Below are 15,084 nucleotides of genomic sequence, written 5' to 3'. Positions count from 1 at the left end.
GATCTCCTTGGGTGTGCCTTTCTCTTCAGTGAAACCAGTTCCCATGTCCCCCTGCTAAAGGCAATAATGTTAACAGCATCCAAATTATCATCTGTGATACTACTAGAATCAGCCATGAGGACAGTTTACAGAGACAGCAAACAGTTGGGGTTATACAAGTGCAATTGAGGGCAAAATCTGTCCTGACATATCCTGGTGCTTTTTGCAAAAAAGATAGAATTCCACATGAAATTTCTCAGATCCCTGGGAAGAATGTGTGACTTGCTTCACAGCCATGTGATTTATTTTGCTGGCCTGTGTTCTGCAGATGGAAGGTGAGGTTAATGTTAAGTAGCAAGCTTGCTCTATTTTTGGCATTGGTACCTTTGTGTTATCTTTTCTGACTACGTGATGGCTCTGAGATGAAGCTGCTTAAAAATCTCCCAAGTGGCCAAGTATTTTATTAACTGTTGTTTGGCATTCTGCTGTTGTGATGACTTCCTCCCCAGACAGAGCAAGAAGAATCCCAGAATTATAGAATGGTTTGGGTTGGGAGGAATCTTAAAGATCATTTTGTTCCAAACCCCTGCATGGGCAGGGACACCCCCCATAGGGCCAGGTTGCTCCAAGCCCCATCCAACCTTCAACACTGCCAGGGAAGAAGCATCATCAGCTTTTTATCTAGCAATGCTCTTCATGCATAAACTTTCTATGCAAGGCCAGAGATAGGGACTTAATGTGACTGGAGTGTGGGGCTAAAAGATCTGACGGATGGGAGCCACAGCATGGCCAAGAGCTTCTGCCAGAGCCCCAAACCATGGTGGTGTCTCATCTCCCCTTGGGATGCATTTCCCCATAGACATAGCACAGCTAAGTATTTGTGCAAAGCTGAATGTTTTCTTTTAGGGTTGAGATAGCCCCATAGCCCCGATCACTGCTTCCTTGTTGAGAACAAGAGCTCCCAAAGGAGGACAAGCTCCCAAAAGCACAGGTTGGGCTGGTACAGCCTCAGAGGGGAGGGACACGATGCACAATGAGGCAGCACAGCCCTGGGCTGCTGCCTCTCGGAACCAGGCCTGGCCCATGCTGGGGCTCTGACAGCACCTTGGGGCCCTGACAGCCCCGTGGGGCTCAGCCTCCACGTTCTTTTCTCCTGCTGAGCAAGCCATTGGCTGGAGGCAACCTACAGCCTGTTCCCTACAGCCCGTCCCCCATGTCATGGCTGAACCTCCGGACACAACCCCCCAGGGGGTGTCCGGGGATGCCGGGGGTCCCTTTGTGGCAGCGGGCGGGCCCACCACCGTCACCGTCGCCTCAGCACCCCCGACCCCCCCTCCGCCTTCCCCCTATTCTTTTAAATCACTTCCATCCACTCCGCCGATTGGTCCCGGCCTTCTGCCGGGTCACGGGGTGCTCCTCCTCCTCCAATCAGGAGCCCGGATACTGCCATGCGGCTCCGGCCTGGCTGCGTTGCCGAGTGCCCGTTCGGTGCGTGCGTGCGTGAGGGAAGGCAGGCGGAGGCAGCGCCCGGCTGCCTGGACCCCAGCCCGCCGCCGCCCCTCCTCCTCCTTCTCCTCCTCCTCCTCCTCTTCCATCTCCTCCTCCTCCTCCTTTCCCCCCTCCCCACGCTCCTCCGGGCCCGGTCGCCGCCCCGTTCCTTGTCTCTCCTTGTTTAAAATGCCCCTGAGCCGCCGTTCCTGAGGCACCGCGCGGTTCCTTGCCGCTCGCCGCTCGCCGCCCGGGCAAGAGGGGAGCAGCAGCTTCCCCGTCACCTCCGCCCCATTCCCGCTCCGCCGCTTTGTCCCGGCAGCGAAACGGAGCCGCCGTGGATGGTGTGAGGCACCGCGGAGGTAGGTGGGCGCCGAGAAAAGGGGAAGGGTTGGCCGGGGTTTTGTTGTGGCGGCGAGACTGGGGAGTGTGTGTGGGGGGTGTGAGGCCCTTCCCTTCGGTGTGCCCGGAGGTGATCGGGATTAATGAGTCTGGGAGAGAAGAAAAGGAGGCGCGGGGTGAGGAACTCCGGGATGAACGCCCGGGGCTGGAGGCGGGAAAGGCTCCGGGGGAGGGGGATCGCGGCTGCGGGCTTGAGACCATGGGGTGGGGGGTGTGTGGGGATGAAGTCTGCCAGACTTCTGCTTGCTCCTTCCTGCCTGCTCCGGCTTGGGGAGGATGCACCCAGGGGCTGGGGTTTGTCTTGTTTGTTTGGTTTTTTTTTATGATGATTTGAAAATTATTGTTATTGTATTTTTTTTAATTATTATTATTTTCTGTAGCTGGGGTGTTGGGTCTCTGGTGCTCAATAGAGGAAGGGCGCTCAGGCAAGGTTTAACTTGATAACCTCCCAAATAAACCTAAGGCTGGCAAATATTTAACATAAATAGGCACCCAGAGAAGAATTCGACTTAGATGTTTAAAAAGCTTCTTCTCCTACCTCATTTCTATGTGTAGTAGGTATGGAACTTTGAATATTTTATGCAAATGAGTTTAATCATAACATTTTCAGTAACGTAGGGGTGGATTTGTTTTTTGGTTTTTTTTGTTTTGTTTTGTTTTTTTCCTTCTTCCCCTCCTTTTCCCTTTCTAAACTGTGAAAAGAAGATGACCAGAATCAGAAAAGTAGTAGGAGGTAGACAACACTGGAGGCTTCATTTGCAGAAACTGCCTGTTCAAGAAATTACTGGGAAGAAAACAATATGATTCATTGTTGGAGTGTCGTTTTCCTGAGATTTATTTTTACACACTGGCTACAGTTATTTTGATTTACTGACTTGTTATGCCGAGTTTTTCCTCGAAGCAGTAATGTTCTTGGAGATTAGAAGCTCAGGACATTTTGATGCAATCAGCAGGGTGATGTCTGTTTACTCCTGAGTTTCACGGACCGATTGTTGAAATCAAAGGTATAATTTTGCTTGTGTACCAGTGTGACAGAAATGAGGAGCCTCAGCCACTATTTTTTATTGTCACAATTTAGTAAAAATGCTTCCTCAGAACAAACCTGAACATAATTCAGTGTGCCTGTTCTTACATATGGATATTAATCATATAAAAATGAACACTGTATTTAAACAAGTAGTTGGTGGTTGTAAAAGGTGCGTGTCAATTTTCTGATTAATGTGCAGTATGTAAGATTTTTTTCTAGTTCTAGTATTACCAGGCACCCGTTTTTTTGTACCCTGCTCCCTTAGGATTGAAAAATCAATGGTGGTTAAGAGGGGTGGAAGCTTTTACATTACAATAAAAGCATTTCTGGTAAATATGTCTTATTTTGGTTTTATTCCTTGAGTTTGTACCATAAGCTGTGAACCGGGGCTGACTTTGGTGGCCTGGTGTGGATGAAGAGTGATTTTAGAGGTTTTTTTTTGACTGATGAGGTCGGGAGGGAAGCAGAGGAGGTAGATGCACACAATGCCCAGGCTTGGAGCTCATTGTTCTTTGCTGTACACTCTGCTCTTTGGGACCGTGTTCTCGCTCCAGCATTGTATCTTTTTCTTTTAAAAAGTGAAAGAAAATATTTCCCGTTCTTTACCTCTGTCTCTCTTCCCCAGGGTGGCCTTTTGCTACCCTTGCAAAAAAGCAAGGTAGTTAAGGAGAAGCTAAAGGGCGCCAAAACATTCTGTATGTTCTTTCCTCCTCCCCTCCCAGTGCTGGCTCTGCTGCTTTCTCTGTCTGTAAGCGAATATATACAGAGAGAGGGAGCACATGAGGTGAGACTCGGAAGTACACTCTTTTGAACCCCTCTCAACTTTCTTTTATGTTTTACCTTCTCCTCCTTCCCTCCCCCCCTCCGGATCAAAACCTCAGCTGGCTTGAAATCAAAGTTTCTCCTCTTCAGATTTGTGTGTTAGCTTCGGGGTGTTTGGTCTGGAGGCTGCTGCCAAGGGAGAACCCTGGTAAATGCATGGGGATGGCAAAAGGCAAAGCAAGTGTGCAGAGGTTGGGTTTGGTGGGTACCTGGTTTCCTTTCTGGATGCAGAAGGGCTTGTTCTGGTCTGTAGGTTGGGTTCTTGAGGAATGGTAACATCTCCTTCAGCTCATGGATAGCTTTAACCAGCAGAAGGGGTAAAAGAATAACATGTCGGTGTTAAGGAGAAGATGCCAGTGGGCCAGACCCTGTGGTACATAGGTGACTGTCACAGTTTAGTCATGAGACCTCTTAAGTTTTGCTTCTGAGTCCTTGGCTAACTTCAGTGTATAATTGAGGTAAAGGACTTCACTTTTTGTGCTTGAATAAAATGTGGTGATTGCCTCTGGATTGAGAACACTTTTTTTTTTTTTTTCTTTTTTCAAGATTTTATTTTTCTACCACTTGCATAGCTTTGGTGAGGCTAGGTGTAATTGTAACCCTGTTGTAGCCTATTGTCTGCATGAATGCTACGATTTGAGTTCACAGAGAGGTTCAGTGAAATCCTTATGCTGCCTCTCTGTGGCTTTATGATTCTTTTGGCATGTGAATTTGCACTGTGGAGTGACTGAGAGAGGAATAACTCTCCATCTGGACAAAGCTCTTGATATCCCTCTGCAAAATGTAAAGCATTTCTCAGGCAGAAAAGGTAAGTGGAACTAGGAGAGGCAGACCTGCCTTAAACAGTAATTACACAGCTAGATTAACCAGTAGTGATTTCTTTATGTCCAGGGGTTTGTTTTACCTTTGTGGGGGGGTTTGTAGGTGTGCACAAGACCATCCTGTGGAATTGTGTCTATAGATTAAATGCTACTGCAGCAAAAGGCTAATAATTAGCAACATTCATGAATGTGAAGAGAGATGGTGTGTGTAATTCTTAATGCTGATTACACCTTAGGTGAGAAAAATGGCCTTCTGGTGTTGCAGTCTAATAATTGACTTTTTTAATAACATGCTATTTGTAAATTTACTATCATAGCTACAAAATGTATCTCTCTGTTCTTGCCATACCAGGTAGTTGTTTTGCCCATAAAGAAGCTATTTCACTTTGGGGAGTGGGAGGAAAAAAGAGTTCTATGAGCATGTAGATTTTGCAAGTATGTGTTACTGGCTGGGTAATGGCACAGCAGAACCCGTGTTACCCTCTCAGCAGAGCTTTTTGTACATTAAGATTGCCTGAGGGTAGCTTTGATTTCATTACGTGCCATATTTGAGGACCCTGTAAGCTTCAGTAACATGTTAGGCTCTGTGTTGCTGGCATACAAATACTGTACTCAAATTGTAGTTAATATGTAGTTTAAAAAATAGTGACAATTGGAAAACAGTTATTCTGTCATCCTGAAATGTGTGAGCAAATACATAGATTTAAAAGGAATGGTCACAGTTGGAGCTGACCATCAAAAAAAAACCAAAACAAAACCCAAACAACTCTTAACTTTGTAATGTACAGTTTTGTTGTTTTTTTTTTAGGCTGGTATCCTGGTTAGGCTATTTTAAGGTTCATCTATTTTTCACTCTGGTTTTGCAATGAAAATATATCCCAGTTGTTTCAGTTGCATGAAGTCTAAACAAATTACCCTGCTTGACTTAAAGGGATGCAGAGTATCTGACTTTAGCTCAGAGCTTAAATTTAAATCAATAGGCTTAAAATAGGGTGTATTTTTAAGAAAGACCTATCTTGGAACCAAAGCAGAACAAAAGCCCTATTGATTGGAGGCCTGTTTATTTAGCATGCTTTTTCAAAGCTCTTGAAATGAAGCTTGTGCTCCACTGCTGTTCAGTTGGTTTCTTGCAGTAGGGTTTGGAAGATTTGGGAGATTGGGATTGGTGGGGTGGAAGGTGTCAGAAGGAGGGGAGTGTGATCAGAGGCAGTTTGGAAATGGCCTTTCCAGTAGGTTGCTAGGAAGAAAATCTTGCCCCTTCTTGGAGTGATAGGAGGTGTTAGGGAGCAGGATCTACAAGGGGGTATTGTGCTCTTCAGGCTGCTTTGCCAGCAGCATTTTACACAGGCTTTTATAGTGTTGGTAGCTGTGCCCAACTGCTCTTTTCAGAGAGGCTGATGTATGAACAAAGGCACAAACAAGATATGAATACTGGACTGACTCCTTTTGATTTAGCAGGCTACTGGGGCAAGGAATTGCTGTAAGTGGCTGAAAAAAACAGATTGAAATATTAGCTGACTATTCCAGTCTCAATAGATGTTTGGTTGGTTTTTTTTATTTTGTTTTATTATTAATATTTCTGTTTAGCTCACTGAACATCCCAAATGGTATACTGACCTAGAGAAAAGTGAAACTAGCTTGCATACAAGCATTAGTTTTCCCTCTGTGCCTAATGGGGATAATGATGGCCTTTTTCTGTGAAATTGCTAGAAGTGTGTGCATGAAATACACTGTATTAGAGCACTTTCTCTGAATTTTAGGCATAAAGGGTTGCATTTGTATTTGGCATCTTAACTCTGTTAAAAGTGCAACTCTAGAAATGTAGATCTCCTAGATATGCATAAATTTGTTAGATTAAAAAAATTTTTATGACTGAGCTCCTGAAAACCAGGTAATGCTTTGAACATGTAGGTTGTCTTTTGTTCTTCTGACAGAACACGAATGAGAGGTTAGTTCACTGCTTTAAGATTCAAGATAAGTGGAAGAAAACGAGTGCTCATTAATTTTGAGGTCTTAGTTAATTTATGTATTTAATCTATTTGTCTTAATTAGAAAAGAAATGCTATCATGGTGGTATCAATTCCTGATACTGAGAGTCAGTTTTGGCCTGTTTTATAACGGTGGATGTGATCTTTTCTGGTGCATGCAGTGAAGTTTCTAGTGTATATTTATTTCCATTACCAGCCATACTAATGAAGCTTCTGTTTTAGTAGTTCTTTTGAGGAGAGGAGCTTGGAAGTCCTGCAGTTTGTCCTCTTCATCCCCAGGGCTTCCTCCTTTCCCGAGCCATTCCTTGCAGATTGGGCAAGTAGCATGGATGTGCCTAAGGATGAGCTGGCTGCCAAGCAAAACTTAAAATGCTGGTTTCTGTCTGGCCATGCCTTGGTGGGGATGTAATTAATTAGAGTTGTTGGTTGTTGGTTTGTTTTTTTTTTTCCCTTCTCCATCTGCTGGTTTGCACAAAACTTTCAGGAATGTTGGTTATTGCTGAGATGGCTGTCATGGCAGGCTGGCTTGAAACTCATGCACCAGAAGTTACTGGCATGAAATGAGAGGATAAAGGGAATTGAAAAGGGGGGCAGTTGAGGTGAATTATGGAAGCTGGTTTTCTCTGAGAAACCAGGTTAAAGAAAGATAAAGGAAGGTCTGTCATCCAGTGCTGGTAAATATTTCTGTCTGCTGACGGGCAGTTTCTCCTTTGTCTGTGTGGTTTTGGTGTGACTAATTGTTCTGGGCTGGAAACACAAGTTATTGGGCACTTGGGTCATCTTCCTGCAGATCTTCCTTTCTTTGGAGCTGTTAGGAAGCATTCTTAGTGATCAGCTGGTCTGGGAGCAGGCAACATGGGTAAAATACATAGGGGCAACATTTGTGTCATATATTCTGCCAACCATAAAAGCATTAAGGAGCAGAGTTTTGTATTAATGATAAATCATAACTAAAGACTTGGAGAACCAAGCTTTTGTTTGGTTTGACACAGAATCCTGCTGGTCTGAAGGTGCTCAGGGTAATGGAAGGGGGGGATCGGTTTAGAAGGGGGGATTGTTGGTCATGCATGTCATGAAAACCTATATATCTATATTATTAATGTGAGGTTGGGACACATTTATGAGTTTGTGTAGGATAAGCTGCTGTTCATGTTCCTGTATGTGAGGTACACAGCAAAGGTTTGCTCCCAGTGACAGGATAGAGGGGAGGAAGCAGTTTTCTTTCCCAACTTCAAGCAGCCCTGTTTGCTTCTCTCCTGTAGGAACTGGCTCTGGGCACTTACTGACTGTGACTCATGGGACCTCATCTCTGCATTTATACCTTGAGTCAGCAGCCTGTGCAGTACTACTCATTCCTGAACCACCTGTGTATTGCATGAACTGACAGATTGTCTTGTTTTAGCTCGTATCTTCACATTTATAACAAAAGATATTTGTAATGTTAGCAGCAGAAGCTGTGTTGAAGAGAGGCTTTGTTTCCTTTAAGGGAGAAACAGTTCGACGCTTGTATAGACTGTGGGAGAGCTAAAATGTGTAGTGAAAAGTAGACATTTAGTGTTAGATTTGCAGCTAAAGGCATTGAGTCAGACTTTTGATGCCAGAGAGGGGTCTTTTCTTTACTGCTACTGAAGTCACTATGGTCTGGAGGCAGCACATAAGACTGAATCTTGTTTTCAACCTGAGCACTTATGATAATGATGTGGTTGTGTTGATGTGTAAAGCAGGTTGATCTAGACATGGGTGTATTGGTGGGGTGGAATAGAGAATTAAACCAGAATATGATTGTTCCTGTCAGAGCCTACTATTTTGGCAACCAGTTTAAAGAAAAATGGCAAATGCAGCTAGTAATTAACTATTTATTATAGGGTGTTAGGGGATCAGAAGCTTTGTGCTGAATATAGAATTTATTAAATAGGTGCTTAAGGATTCTAAATCTTAAACAAGTGTGTATATGACTTTAGCTTGCTGATACCAACAATCACAAGGGGCTGGAAGACATGGTGGCGGTGCTAAAGTGCCTCTGTCTTTCCTTGATTTAGGAATCTTCATCCAGTCATGCATGTTAACATGGAAAAAGTCATGAATATGAGAGAAGAAAGTGCTGGTACATTATAAAATTTTAAGTGCTTTATGGGTTGTATTTCTCCAAGAAATTACACCCAGTACAAAATCATGATGCCAAGGCAATCAGGATTTTCAGATTTGCTTTGAATTAAGAGCAATTATTTGGCATGCAGGATTCTTCATGGTGGCAGGGTGGACACACATCAAATGCTTTTTCCTGTGCCTGTAATTGAAGACTAGCTCCGAGCTTGGAAAACTTGGGAGTTGAAGGGAGCTGCTTTTAAATATCTGTCTTCTACTCTATGATTTTGTTTGTTTGATTTTGGTATTTTTAATTATTATTCTTTTTAATAGTGCTGCTCATCTGTTTGGAAGTTTTTCTTGCTCAGAAAACCAACTCCATCTGTCTCTTGGAATTCTGTGTGCCTTCCTTTGTATTTCTTTTTCAACTTTTTGTTCCACCCTCTCTGTCTGTAATAGCTTTAATGCAGATGTTTCACCTCTTGTTCAGGTGCATCAGCTTCAGGATTATTTAGAACTCAAGTAGGAAAGAAACTTCGCAATACTGAAATATCAACTTATATTGGTGAAGTTGGTGGATTAAGGATTTGACCTGGTATCCTTCATGATCCTGGCAAGAAAGCTTTGCCTTGCTCCTTGTTCTCTAGTAAATTTAAAAATGGGAAAAACCACAGGTTCTTCAGGTGAACAAAACACCATAGTTGTGTGTTCTTCTGGTACCTGGTATCTCTGTGCCAGACTGGTACGTATCATATAACAAGGGATGCAGTGTCTCCATTACAGTTCTTCTAATGAGGTCAGTGCAGGAGACTTAAACGCTTAATCGTCATTTGTACAAACTAGGGATGAGAGGCAGGAAATCTAATATATGTCTCCAAGGTCATTCATTGTCACAAAACTTAACAGCCCTGCCTCTGACTGCCCCTTAAACCACTGAGTTATGCTACTTGCCTTCTAACGTGAACCCTTAAGAGGAGAAAATTTACCCAGTGATAGAATGAATTGAAAGGTATCCATAAATTTAAAGATTGCTGCGTGTCAAATGGCCATCTAGTAGGAGCTGTGCATTTAATTTGTAATTTATTTTATTTGTAAGACTTGAACTAAAGGTTTATTGCTATCTCTCTCACACACAATTTGATATTACTGGGAACAAAATCAAAGTGGACATGTTTTTAGTGAAGGAAAATCCATTCTGTTTTATTTTTTTGAGAACTTGCTGTGATTTGCCCCTTGTATCTGTGGTTAATCAGGGAAACCTCCTCTCCCTTTCTTGTTCATAGTGTTTTCTGTGACTCAGTTTCCATGGTAAATTTTATATTCCCTGCTGCTTAATTCAACTGAACTCAAGGCAGAAGCTGTCGAAGGCTTTCAGTTGATGACAGTAGAAAAGCTGTTTAAGGCAAGCCAGAGCTGGAGTGAGGTTTGCTTTCAAAGGTTAAGCTTTTAATTGAATGAATTTAGTCACAAGTGGCAAATGTAGATACCTTGGTGAAGGTGTGAATGTTTGGGAAGAAACAGGGAGATGGTGATATAAGGAAGTTCTCTGAGGGCAGAGATGCAAATAAACCAGCCTAATGTGCATCAAAGGAATATGGATGTGGGGCTTTCCTGCTGACAGGCAGTCTCTTAGTGTTGAGGAGGGGTTGCAGTGCAGACACTTCAGGATGAAAGTCTGAATAATATTTGGATTAGAAAAGGGCCAAGTTGACTGTTACCAGATGGTCTTGGAAGAAGACTTTGGCAGAATCCAAGTTCCCTTCTGACCTACTGGAAGAGTTCTGGTTGCTGACTGAATGTCTTCATTGGAGTTGTGAGATACTGTGGGAGTGCAGTAGGTGCTGGATGTGGTAGTGTTAAGGTTTGGGTTCCTTTTTATTTCTTTTTTTTTCTTCACTAATTGATAAGGAGGTGCTAGGATATATTGCTGTATGGCACATGGCCTTTAGCAGGTGAGTTGAAGTGTGGCTTGTAACATTTCTTTTGTACCTCTGCTTATATTTTTTCATAACTATGCCAATTTCCCTGCTGTAGACTTTGGGATTCTAGCTGCTTTTCTTCTTTTTTAGTGATTAATGTGAGCATTTGAGTATGTTTGTTTCTTTTTCTGTGAGTCTCCCTCACTATCTCACCTTACCTTCCAGGGCTGCCTTTGTCCAGCTGTTCTGTAAACAGTGTATCTGTTCATTCTCCTAGTTGGAAAAAGGAATTTGACTCTTATTTCCTGCTTCTCATGTTGAATACACTTAGTCTTTTATTGTTGCTTTTTATTGTCTCACTGCATGCTTCTCTTTCCATGTCTGTAATATATGAAAAATGAAACTGGCTCCACTTGTTTTCTCATTGTATGTCACTGCTCTTCACACTGCCTGCCTGCAATTAATGAGAACCATATTCTATTCCTACACTAATTATTCATCAAATAACTACTTCCATAGCTTTTGTCCCAAAGTACAAGTTTATTAAGATGTGAAAGTAATTACTTTTGTGTATGTTTAGTGAAGTCTTCTGAGTCTTTAAGTTATATTCACATTTCTCCTTACTGGGACTTTTCTGAGGGCCTAGTGCACATGTTAGATATTCTGGAATAGAAACAAAGACAGTGAGGGATTATTAATGAATGAGGCCTCTTGTTCATAACATTGTTTGAAATGTAATATTTCCTGTATTAAATCCCAAGGATATTTTAATTAGGACATATATACAATTCCTGAAGATGATACAGGGTTATGCTACAAGTAGACAACAAGAGACTGGAAAGATTGCATGTTGTTAATTCATAACAAGAATTTAGATGTGCTCCAGGCACTTAAGAAGCCCCAAAACTCAGACAACTAAAATACAGCTTGTTGAATAACCTCCAGCTGAACAACTTGTTGGAATTTTTTCTACTTATGAAATAGGTGTGATGATACTTGGTCATTCTCTCTGAAGCTTTTATAGATGTTGTACAATAGGAAAATGTTAATTTTTTAATATCCATTTATTTTGCTAATCAGAAAATACATTAACTTTGTTAATGTTTTACATGTTTCCTATTTGAAATGGCCATGAAATAACTATTTAATGCTTTAAAAACAACATTAAAAATCCTCCCAAACCAGCTTTACCACCCCCTCAATACAGAGAGCTCTTGACTTGGTAGCTGAGAACCATGAAAATCTGTGCTGTGGTAAAGCTTTACCTTGCTTTCTGTGGAATGTTGTTGTTGGCATAGAGGACTAGTGAGCTATAAAATAATGATGAAATATGTGGTGATTTTTTTTTTCTTTTTTCTTTTGAATGGTAGTTTGTGCTCAGCAGTGGGTTCCAGGAACAACTGGTGAACTCTAAGGAACCTGTTGTTCTACTGGTTAAGAAGTGACTACGCTTCAAAGCTATCATTTGAGCAGTTTTCTTTTCAGTTTATTGTAGTTACTTGGACCCTTTTTCTCCCAGTGAAGAATGAAGTTCTGGTATTTTTATTTTGTGTTCTCTTTTTTTTTTTTTTTTCCCCTCCTGTTTTTAAAGGTATTGATGTTGTGTTGTGGATTTTTTGATTTTTTTTTTTCTCCCCTCTATTGATTTCTGGAGGTTTATAAATATATAAATAAAAGGTGATATATTTGCATCAAGGCACCAGTGAGCTCTGTTTTGTGTGGTATAGATCATGACTTTCTTACCGTATCTTTTAATTTAGACATGGTTGATGCTCTTTTACTTCCAAGTCTAACTCTGATGGCAACTCTCTTTTGTATCATAGCATTTGGTATTTTGTCTTGATGTATCATATACATGGATATTGTCCTCAGCCATTATATTGGATATATCAATACTTGATATTGTCCTCATAAAAGTTATCTTTGATAACCACATCTCTAGAAGATACCTAATACTTTGGTATTGAATGGAAATTATTCTTTATTTTTATACACCTGATCTGTTATCTGCCAAAATTAATTATTAAGTTTTCTTAAATTTTAAGAACAAATTTTTAGTTCATTCACCATGGTTCTCAGAACTGTTTTGTACTGGAGTTCTTGTCCTGAATCAAGTCCTTTAAAATGAGCTTTGTAGGAATTACTGTAACTTCTTACTCCCTGCTTTGCTTGTTTGTGCTTTTAGCAGAAAATATATGGCTTGATGTGTTGTAATGGCAAGATGTCTCTAGATACTACTAATGGAGAGCTCCTATACTTAGTCTCCTTGCTCCTAATTGACTGTTTGCTCATTCACAGGGCAGTTCTGAATCAATACTGGAAATACCTTCTGAGAAACATTCTCCCTACCTCCTTAATAAAGTGATTGAAGCAGGGATTTTGCTTTCAGGTGTACAGAGGTGGGGATATAAATGTTGAATGAGCCTTCCAAGATGGAAAACAGGGGTGTTACCCACTAGCAGGTGAAGGAAAGCCAGGAGGTTATTTCCTGTGTATCTGTTGGCTTTCAATAAAAACATGATCTTTAGACTCTAGCTTAGTAGGAATATAATTTGAACCTCATTGAAATGTGGCTCTTTAAAATCAGTCTGTGGTTCAGTGGGTGTATGAAAAATAAAATTCATGTTCTTTCTAGCTTGCTTCCCTCATTCCCCCAGGTGAGAGGAAGGAAGGGCTCCAGAGGAGAAAGGCAGAAGAGTTTGATACTTGCAGTGCAGAAAACAGACTGTTCCTTCTGGGATCTTCAGTTTCTGTTTGAAGTCCAACCAGGTCTGTTCTCTGGCTGGGTGTATTTTTGAGCTTGTGTGGCTTTACTGTCTATTTTGTGGTTAGGAGATAAGGTGGTGGCTGTAGTGAGTTGGTGGCATGAGTAAAACCTGAATATTCTTCAAACTTTAAAATAAAATCATACAGTTACTGTGAAGCATGTCTTGGAGGGAAGAAGGTTTACTTCTCTGAAATGACTTAGGCATGTGGATGAGCATCTATCAGTCACTGAATGTGATTTATTCCACCCTGCTAGTTTGTTGGTTTTTTCTGAGAGAACATACAATGTCCCCTGCATTCATTGTCCATACTATGAGGAAGCAGAAAGACACCAGACTGAAAAGGTACTTGTAAATATACAGCTTCACTCTAGCAACAGAACCCTTGTCTTCAGGTGGTTAAGTTCAGGCAAATCTTGTCATGATTAAAGAAGCATTTTAAATTTTGAAAGGAGTGGATTTTTCTATGGAAAGAAGCTATTTGGGTAGCATCACTTAACCTCCCCTTTGAGATTGTTGCCTGCTTAGCTCCTTGATGTTAACAGTTCTCAGGTCATCAGTTCCTGCTTGCAGAAGGAGGACTTGAGAGGCCAGTCATCCATAGCACAGTTTGACTCTTGTAGCTGTGGAAAAATGTCTTCTGTTTCAAAAGACTGCAGATGTTAAGTGTTTGTCAGAAGGAACTTGCAGAGCATGGTACGTGGCTGATATGCTTGCCCTGGTGATTTGATTAGCTATGAATTTAGACTGTAGATAAATTGGCTGTCAGGGTGAGCTGGAAGTGTTGTCTCTATAGCACAGTACAATTTTTATTTTTTTAGGTTTTGTGTTTTTTTTTCCCTAAGCCACTGGTATCAAAACAAATTTCTATTATGGGGACTGAGCACTGCAGAAGCAGTGAATTGGAAGTTTTCCCATTAGTGAGGAGCTGCTTAGAGATGAAGGGTGTGCAGAAAGTCTGACATTTGGGGTAGCCCTGGGTAATGAGATGAGGAGGGATCTGATGTTGGCTCTTACAGTGCAGCAGCTGAAGGAGTTGGTTTCAAATGTAAAAGAATTTCTGTGAGCCCAAGCACCCCTCCCTAATCCCTTTAGGAGCTGAATATCCATCTGAATTAAATTTGTCTGTGATTAGTTGAGTATGTTCCTGAAAAGACAAAGGGTTTGTGTAGTCTTGCTTTTTTGATGATCCTGAGCTTGAGGAAACCCACATTTCTAGGTAGTGATAGCTCAATCAGCTGCATCTAAAATTTGATGCTTTCTTGTAGGAAGCAAAAGTTTTTGCCAGACCTTTAATTCTTAGTGAAGAGCCATGGCTGAAACATGTTCAAAGAAATCTGCGTTAAATTACAAGTTTTAATTTTTCCTGCTTTTGGACATCCTGTTTTTTTTTTTCTCCTACAATATGCAATTTCTTGCTGCTTCCTCAGTGTAAAAAGAGCCTGTGTAGTGCCTGGCATCATGACATAGTCTAAGCCAAAGGGAGACTATAAGAAAAATTTAGGGAATGATTATAAGAGCAGTTTGGGGAATGTGCTTCTACATGAGAAGAATGTCACATCTCACCTACACAACACTTCAGTCTGTGTATCAGAATAGTCCATTATAGCTACATTGACTTTTTTGTGTTAAAAGAGAATTCCTTTTGTTCCTTTGAATAACTGTAAAGCTCAGCATTACACAGCTGAGGTGAGAAATTGTTTCAGGTTTGGGATACAGGTTTGACAATTTCCTGATTCTTGGTCAGCGTGGCAAAGAGGTGGATCCAGTCATTAGCCTATTGAGTGT

The 15,084-nt window shown here is 41.5% G+C and overlaps 1 protein-coding gene across 3 annotated transcripts in view; it reads left to right on the top strand.

The window, feature by feature from the left end:
• The first annotated feature begins 1,761 nt into the window (after positions 1 to 1,761).
• Positions 1,762 to 15,084, top strand: part of RERE (arginine-glutamic acid dipeptide repeats) — a 201,214-nt gene continuing 187,891 nt past the window's right edge. For 2 of the 3 annotated variants that reach the window (XM_030463521.1, XM_030463520.1), the window contains exon 1: positions 1,763 to 1,829. The gene's annotated coding sequence lies outside the window, so the exon portion shown is untranslated. Of the gene's footprint in view, positions 1,830 to 15,084 lie in introns of all 3 variants that reach the window. The other variant, XM_030463519.1, reaches the window with a different exon arrangement.

Source organism: Calypte anna, chromosome 21, assembly GCF_003957555.1.
Source record: "Calypte anna isolate BGI_N300 chromosome 21, bCalAnn1_v1.p, whole genome shotgun sequence".
NCBI classification, from domain to species: domain Eukaryota; kingdom Metazoa; phylum Chordata; class Aves; order Apodiformes; family Trochilidae; genus Calypte; species Calypte anna.
The sequence above is the reverse complement of the archived record's forward strand: the minus strand, read 5'-3'. Positions and strand labels throughout refer to the sequence as shown.